The sequence below is a fragment of the Theobroma umbraticum genome, unplaced genomic scaffold (genome assembly GCF_002168275.2).
Source record: "Theobroma umbraticum cultivar Fairchild unplaced genomic scaffold, ASM216827v3 scaffold_251.0, whole genome shotgun sequence".
Classification (NCBI taxonomy): domain Eukaryota; kingdom Viridiplantae; phylum Streptophyta; class Magnoliopsida; order Malvales; family Malvaceae; genus Theobroma; species Theobroma umbraticum.
In genome coordinates, this window is record NW_018397292.1 from 51,469 (window position 1) to 58,464 (window position 6,996).

At 31.3% G+C, this 6,996-nt stretch overlaps 1 long non-coding RNA gene across 1 annotated transcript in view; it reads right to left on the minus strand.

Annotated features, from left to right (window-relative positions):
* Positions 1-6,545: 6,545 nt before the first annotated feature.
* Positions 6,546-6,996, minus strand: part of LOC110428754 (uncharacterized) — a 2,438-nt gene continuing 1,987 nt past the window's right edge. The window contains exon 3 of the long non-coding RNA XR_002446498.2: positions 6,546-6,856. This is a non-coding gene — a long non-coding RNA (uncharacterized LOC110428754). The remainder of the gene's footprint in view (positions 6,857-6,996) is intronic.

Genomic DNA, 6,996 nt, shown 5'->3' on the forward strand with positions numbered 1-6,996 from the left:
TTGACTATAAATCTCTTGTCATGTTCGTAATATGATTTTGAATTCTAAGGCTTGCTTGGGTCTAGTGGGCTTGCCTACTAGGCTTTTGCGTATATCATGGCCCCCGAATATGGGTCGTGACACATGCCATCGAAAACCCTATTACTCGCTTTAGATAGTTTTATAATCTTATAAATGATTTTAAATCAAAATCTTCCTCGTTTTTTATTAAATCAATCATAATTGGATGTTTACAATGGTAAACGTAAAGCGAATGCACTCCAATGACATGAAAAATCCATTTCTAGTCACTCATGCCATCGACAACCTTGTTACTTGTTTTAAATGATTTTATAATCTTATAAATCATTTTAAATCAAAATATTTTTTTGGTTAAAATAGATTAGAAATAGATGTTTGCATCAAAAAACATGAAGCAATGCCATCCATTAACAAGAAAAGTCCATTTATAGTCACCAAGCCATAGAGAGCCTTGTTACTTGTTTTAAATGATATTATAAGTTATAAGTAATTTTAAGTTGAAATCTTTTTGGTTTTTAATTAAAACAGATGATAATTGTATGTTTATGTCAAGAAACATAAAGCAAAAGCCATCCATTGACAAGAAAAGGCCATTTATAGTCAATCATGTCTTCGATAGGGTTCAATCAAAACTAGATGGTCATATCAAGAAGCTTGAAGCGGATGCTATTGGTTAATAAGAAATATCCATTTGAAGTCACTCAAGCCATTGATCACAATTGGATATTTACATTACAAAACATGAAGCAAAAGCCATCCATTGATATGAAAAGTCCATTTATAGTTATTCATGCCTTTAAAAGCCTTGTAACTCACTTTACATTTTTTTACAATCTTATAAATGATTTTAAAACAAAATACTTTTTAAGTTTGGTTAAAATTGATCATAATTGGATGTTCTCATCAGGAAACATGAAGCAGATGCCATCCATTGACAAGAAATGTCCATTTATAGTCACACATGCTATAAAAAGCCCTATTACTTTCTTTAAATGATTTCATTATCTTATAAATGATTTTAAATCAAAATCTTCTTTATTTTTGGTTAAAGTCGATCATAATTGGATGTTCTTATTAAGAAACATGAAGCAGGTGCCATCCATTGACAAGAAATGTCCATTTATAGTAGCTCATGTCATCAAAAGCCCTGTTGCTCATCTTAAATAGTTTTATAATCTTATTAATGATTTCAAATCAAAATCTTCTTCATTTTTGGTTAAAATCTATCATAATTGGATGTTTGCAATGGAAACGTAAAGTGAATGTGATCTACTAACAAAAAAAGTCCACTTACAGTCACTCATGCCTTCAACAGCCTTGTTACTAGCTTTAACTGGTTTTATAATCTTATAAATGATTTCTAATCACAATCTTTTTCATTTATGATTCAAATAGATCATGTTTGCATCAGGAAATTTGAAGCAAATGCCATTCATTGATAAAGAAGATCCACTTATAGTCACTTGTGCTATCGAAAACCTTGTTATTTCCTCGAAAGCCTTCTTACTTGCTTTAAATAGTTTTGTAATCTTATAATTGATTTCAATTCAAATCTTATTTATAATTGGATGTTTGCATTGGGAAAGCTAAAGTGCATCCATTCATTGGCAAGAAACGTCCATATGTAGTCACTCAAGCCATTGAAAGCCTTGTTACACGCTTTAAATGGTTTTATAATCTTATAAATGATTTTAAATCAAAATCTTCTTCATTGTTAGTTAGAAGCGATCATAATTGGATTTTTTTATCAGAAACATGAAACGAATGCCATCCATTGGCAATAAATGTCCATTTATAGTCACTTATGCCATCGAAAGCCTTATTACTCATTTTAAATGGTTTTATAATCTTATAAATGATTTCAAATCAAAATCTTCTTCATTTTTGGTGAAAATCAAACATAATTGGATGTTTGCATGGGAAACGTAAAGTGAATACAATCCACTAACAAGAAACATCCATTTATAGTCACTTATGCCTTCCAAATCCTTGTTACTAGCTTTAATAGTTTTATAATCTTATAAATGATTTCAAATCATAATCTTTTTCATTTATGGCTCAAACAGAACATGTTTGGATGTTAGCATCGGGAAATGTTAAGTGAATGCCATTCATTGATAAGAAAAGTCCATTTATATCAACTTGTGCTATCAAAAGCCTTGTTAGTTACTTGACATAATTTTACAATTTATAAATGGTTGTAAATTGAAATATTTTTCATTTAAAATTGATAGTAATTGGCTATTTACATTAGGAAACGTGAAGTAAAACCTATCCATTAATAACAAAAAGTTTATTTTTAGTCAGTCATGCCTTCAAAAGCCCTGTTACTCGCTTTAAATGGTTTTATAATCTTCTAAATGATTTCAAATCAAAATCTTCTTTGTTTTTGGTTAAAATCAATTGTTATTGGATGTTTGCATTAGGAAACTTGAAGTGCATGCCAGCCATTTACAAGAAATGTCCATTTATAGTCATTCAAGCCATTGGAAGCCTTGTTACACGTTTGAAATGGTTTTATAATATTATAAATAATTTTAAATCAAAACTTTTTTATTTTTTGGTCAAAATCAATCATAATTGGGTGTTTGCATCAAGACACATGAAGTGAAAATCATCCATTGATAAGAAAATTTGATTTATAATCAATCATGCCTTCAACATTCTTATAACTCTCTTTAAACGGTTTTATAGTCTTATATATGATTTTAAAATAAAATCGTTGTTGTTTTTGGTTAAAATCGATTATAATTGGATGTACTCATTAGGAAATAAGAAGCGGATGCATCCATTAACAAGAAATGTCCATTTATTGTCACTCATGTTGTAACACTGCCAATTTTCAATGTAAATTAATTAAACTAAGAATGATTTACGAATATGTGGAGTCTCGAGGATTTTGATGATATGATATGTATGGCTAGTGTTTAAGAGTGTATACATTGACACTTAGGCAAAACTTTGAGCAAATATGTGATAAATCGCATAATTTGAGGTTTTCATCTAAGTTTTATGTTATGTTTTAGAATTTATGTGTGTGGGATTAATTTAAATGAATGATTTGAGGTGTGATACTAACAAGGAACGACTTTAGGGTGTTGAACATGGATTTTTCGAGATCTTGAAAAGCTTAGAACTGCCTATAGAGGTAAAAATATCGATACATATCCCAATGCATCGATACATACATGGCAAGATGAACAACAAAGGCCTCGGGAAGAATATTTTATTGATACATTTGTGAATGTAACGATAGATTTGGCCAACGATGAATATATATCAATACATTTGAAGTAAAAAGCACCCAAGGGCATTTTGCTTGAAATGTATCAATACATTTATTCGAAATTAAGGCAAATGTATCGATACATTTGGACAATGTATGGATACATTAGAGAGAAAAGGTAAACATAAAAAGGGATTTCAGGCCATTCCACTTAACTCATTCTCTCATTTTCTCTCTCTAGGAACCTAAAATCTTAACCCTCCAAATTGAAATTTTAAGCCATCTGAAGCTATTTGGAGCTCAAAAAACCATTCTAGAGGTAAGATTTAACGTTTTAACCTATTATTTTCTAATTTAATTGGTTAATAACTTCGAATCTAACTTTTCTCTAAATTTGGTATTTTCCCTATTTCTCTTGGATTGAGGATTTTAAAGCTAAGCCTAGTGCAATCCAGGTTCTAAGGTATGCGTTTAGCTCATTAATAAAGGATTTGAGCTTCTATACTTGGATTACTACGATTTAGTTAATTATATGAAAAGTTGGCATTTTTTGAAAGCCATGAACAATTAATATTTTTGTGTTTTGGTGTGTTTGAAAGGGGAAATAGAGTTAAATCAACTTATTGGCAAGCTAGACAATGATTGAACACTAAGGATCGAAGCTTGGTGGGGAATGGCTCCTATTGTCACTATGAGTGGGGTTTTTATGTTTTAAAACTCATGTGATACATTATGCACGATCATATGCTCTGCCATGGTGCATTGAATTGTTATGTTTATATGCCTAGATGATGTATGCCTAGGCTAGTATATAATTAATGGATATTATTATACGTGTTTATTTCTAATTACTATTGGGAAACATGAGTTGTTCGGCATCTAGGTGATGGATGATCATAATGGCTTCTGGATATACTATGACTAAGTTAGTGTGGTGGTTATATTATGATGTGTGAATGGATTGCCCACTTGTCGATGAAATATTGATGTATGATTTAATGTGAGATTGCTCTATATATGTGGTTTTATGTGATATATGTGGGAGGAACTTACTATGTTAAATTGTGGATTTGAGAATGATTGAACTAATATTTATGATACATTATTGGAACTAAGTTGCCCAATTGTATTTGTTATCATGATATGTATTTAGAGGTTATAACAGATGATGAATAAACTTTTGAAGAATTATTGTGTTTATACACGGTCGATATGTGTGAACTTATTTATAGTTGATGTGAAACTGTTGATATATGTGTGGTTATTGAGTTCTGATGATTGACATGAATTATGGTACATAGATTATTAGTGGCATTGATGGCTCCCAGACTTTATGACGTTTTGTTCAATGGTTGAATTTTGGACATTGATTAATTTAGGTTTGAATAGAGTCTAAAACCTCTGTGACTATGTTCGTGCCTTCGAGATAGTGGTAAATAGAGGTAGTGGTTGAAATCTCACATGTGATTCCTGCCTGTAGTGTTTGATGCCATCCGTCGTGAGATTACTCCAGATGATGATTGTGATGCCACTTGTGTTAGAATACTTTTGGTGAGGCTATCCATTGGGATATTGCCCGGACGAGGATTGTCATGCCCCCCATGGAGAGATTTCTTTAGATGATGACTTTGATACTTTACCAGTTGTGTTGGCACTATACGTGATTTGCTTTCCACCAATGGCCTTACCCTATGCGTGATTTGATCCTCATCCGGTTGGCCACCGAGCATGATCTGACTTTGTCCAGGGGAGTACTACTCATTGATTTGATTTGCGTATGACGTCAGATAGCTGTGGAAGGCTTAGGTAACTATGATATGATTATGATGTGATACTTCCACCACTAGAGTGTGCCGTGGAGAATGATTCGAATGACTTGATCAGCTTCGAGGGTAAGCCTATTGATATATGTGATGATCTTTGGAAAGATTGATGCCTTCACATCGAAGATTATAAGGATAATGGCATGCCCTACATTTAGAGATCTTTGCTAGAACACCTAGACTCACAGATGGTGCATATGTTTTATATGTGAGTTTAATATATGTATGACTTTATTATCTGCACCACTTATTGAGTATTATAGTACTCATCTATTTGTGTACCATGTGCATATTAATAAACCATGAGAAAGGGTGGTAAAGGTCATCTATAGATAGACTAATTTTGGCATCCGGTAAGTTCTCTATTTTGGGTACTCTGATGAGTTTGTCACAAGCTTTCACATATGGTTGACTTCTATGTATGTAGGCACAATGTGCTATGTGAACCTATATGTAAGGGTTGTTATGCATGAACCCAATTTGAATTGGAAATGTATGGCCTTCTGAGTATTTATATGGATTGTACACCAGGGATAATGTATTTTTGGTTGAATTTGTTATAAACATTTGACTGTAAATCTCTTGACATGTTTGTAATATATTTTGAATTTTGAGGCTTGCTTGGGTTTAGTGGGCTTGCTTGCTAGGCTCATGCATTGGTTATGGCCTCCGAATTTGTGTCATCACACATGCCATCGAAAGCCCTCTTACTCGCTTTAAATGGTTTTATAATCTAATAAATGATTTTAAATCAAAATCTTCTTCGTTTTTGGTTAAAATCAATCATAACTGGATGTTTCTAATGGAAAATATGAACCAAATGCACTATACTGACACGAAAGATCCATTTCTAGTTACCCATGCGAACGAAAGCCTTGTTACTTGCTTTAAATGGTTTTATAATCTTATAAATGATTTTAAATCAAAATCTTTTTGTTTTTTGTTCAAACAGATTACAAATGGATGTTTTCATCAAGAAACATAAAGTGAATGTCATCCATTGATAAGAAAAGTCCATTTATAGTCACTCATACCATTAAAAGCTTTGTTACTCATTTTAAATGATATTATAATTTGTAAATAATTTTAAATTGAAATCTTTTTTATTTTTTCTTAAAACAGATCATAATTGGATGTTTGTATTGAAAGCATAAAGCAAAAGCTATGCATTGACAAGAAAAGACCATTTATAGTCAATCTTACCTTGGACAAGCTTGTTACTCATTTTAAATGGTTTATAATCTTACAAGTACTTTCAAATCATAATCTTCTCAGTATTTGGTTAAAATCGATTATAACTAGATTTTTGGATCGAAAAACTAAAACGGATGCCATCAATTGATAAGAAATGTCCAATTGTAGCCACTCAACCCATTGAATGCCCTACTATACTATTTAAATGATTTTATAATCTTATAAATAATTTTAAAACAAAATATTTTTCATTTTTAATTAAAATAGATCATAATTGGATGTTTACATCATGAAATGTGAAGCAAAAATCATACATTGACATGAAAAGTCCATTTGTAGTGACTTATGCCTTTGCAAGCCTTGTAACTTACTTTAAATGGTTTTATAATCTTATAAATGATTTTAAAACAAAATCATTTTTGTTTTTAGTTAAAATTGATCATAACTAGATGTTCTCATCAAGAAATATGAAACAGATGTGATCCATTGAGAAAAAATGTCCATTTATAATCAGTCATGCCATCAAAAGCCCTATTATTTGTAATGACCTCTTCCCTCGATCGCTACCAGCATTCCAGACTTGCGAGTGAACCTGCCAAATCTCAAACAAGCCTTAGTTAAACTTCCAAGCAATTTAATCTAAAATTACAATTTTAAGACCATTGTTTAGTTAAACCAAATAATCACAATATTTAAAGCATGGCAGCTAGAAACTAATAACTAGGTTTGATA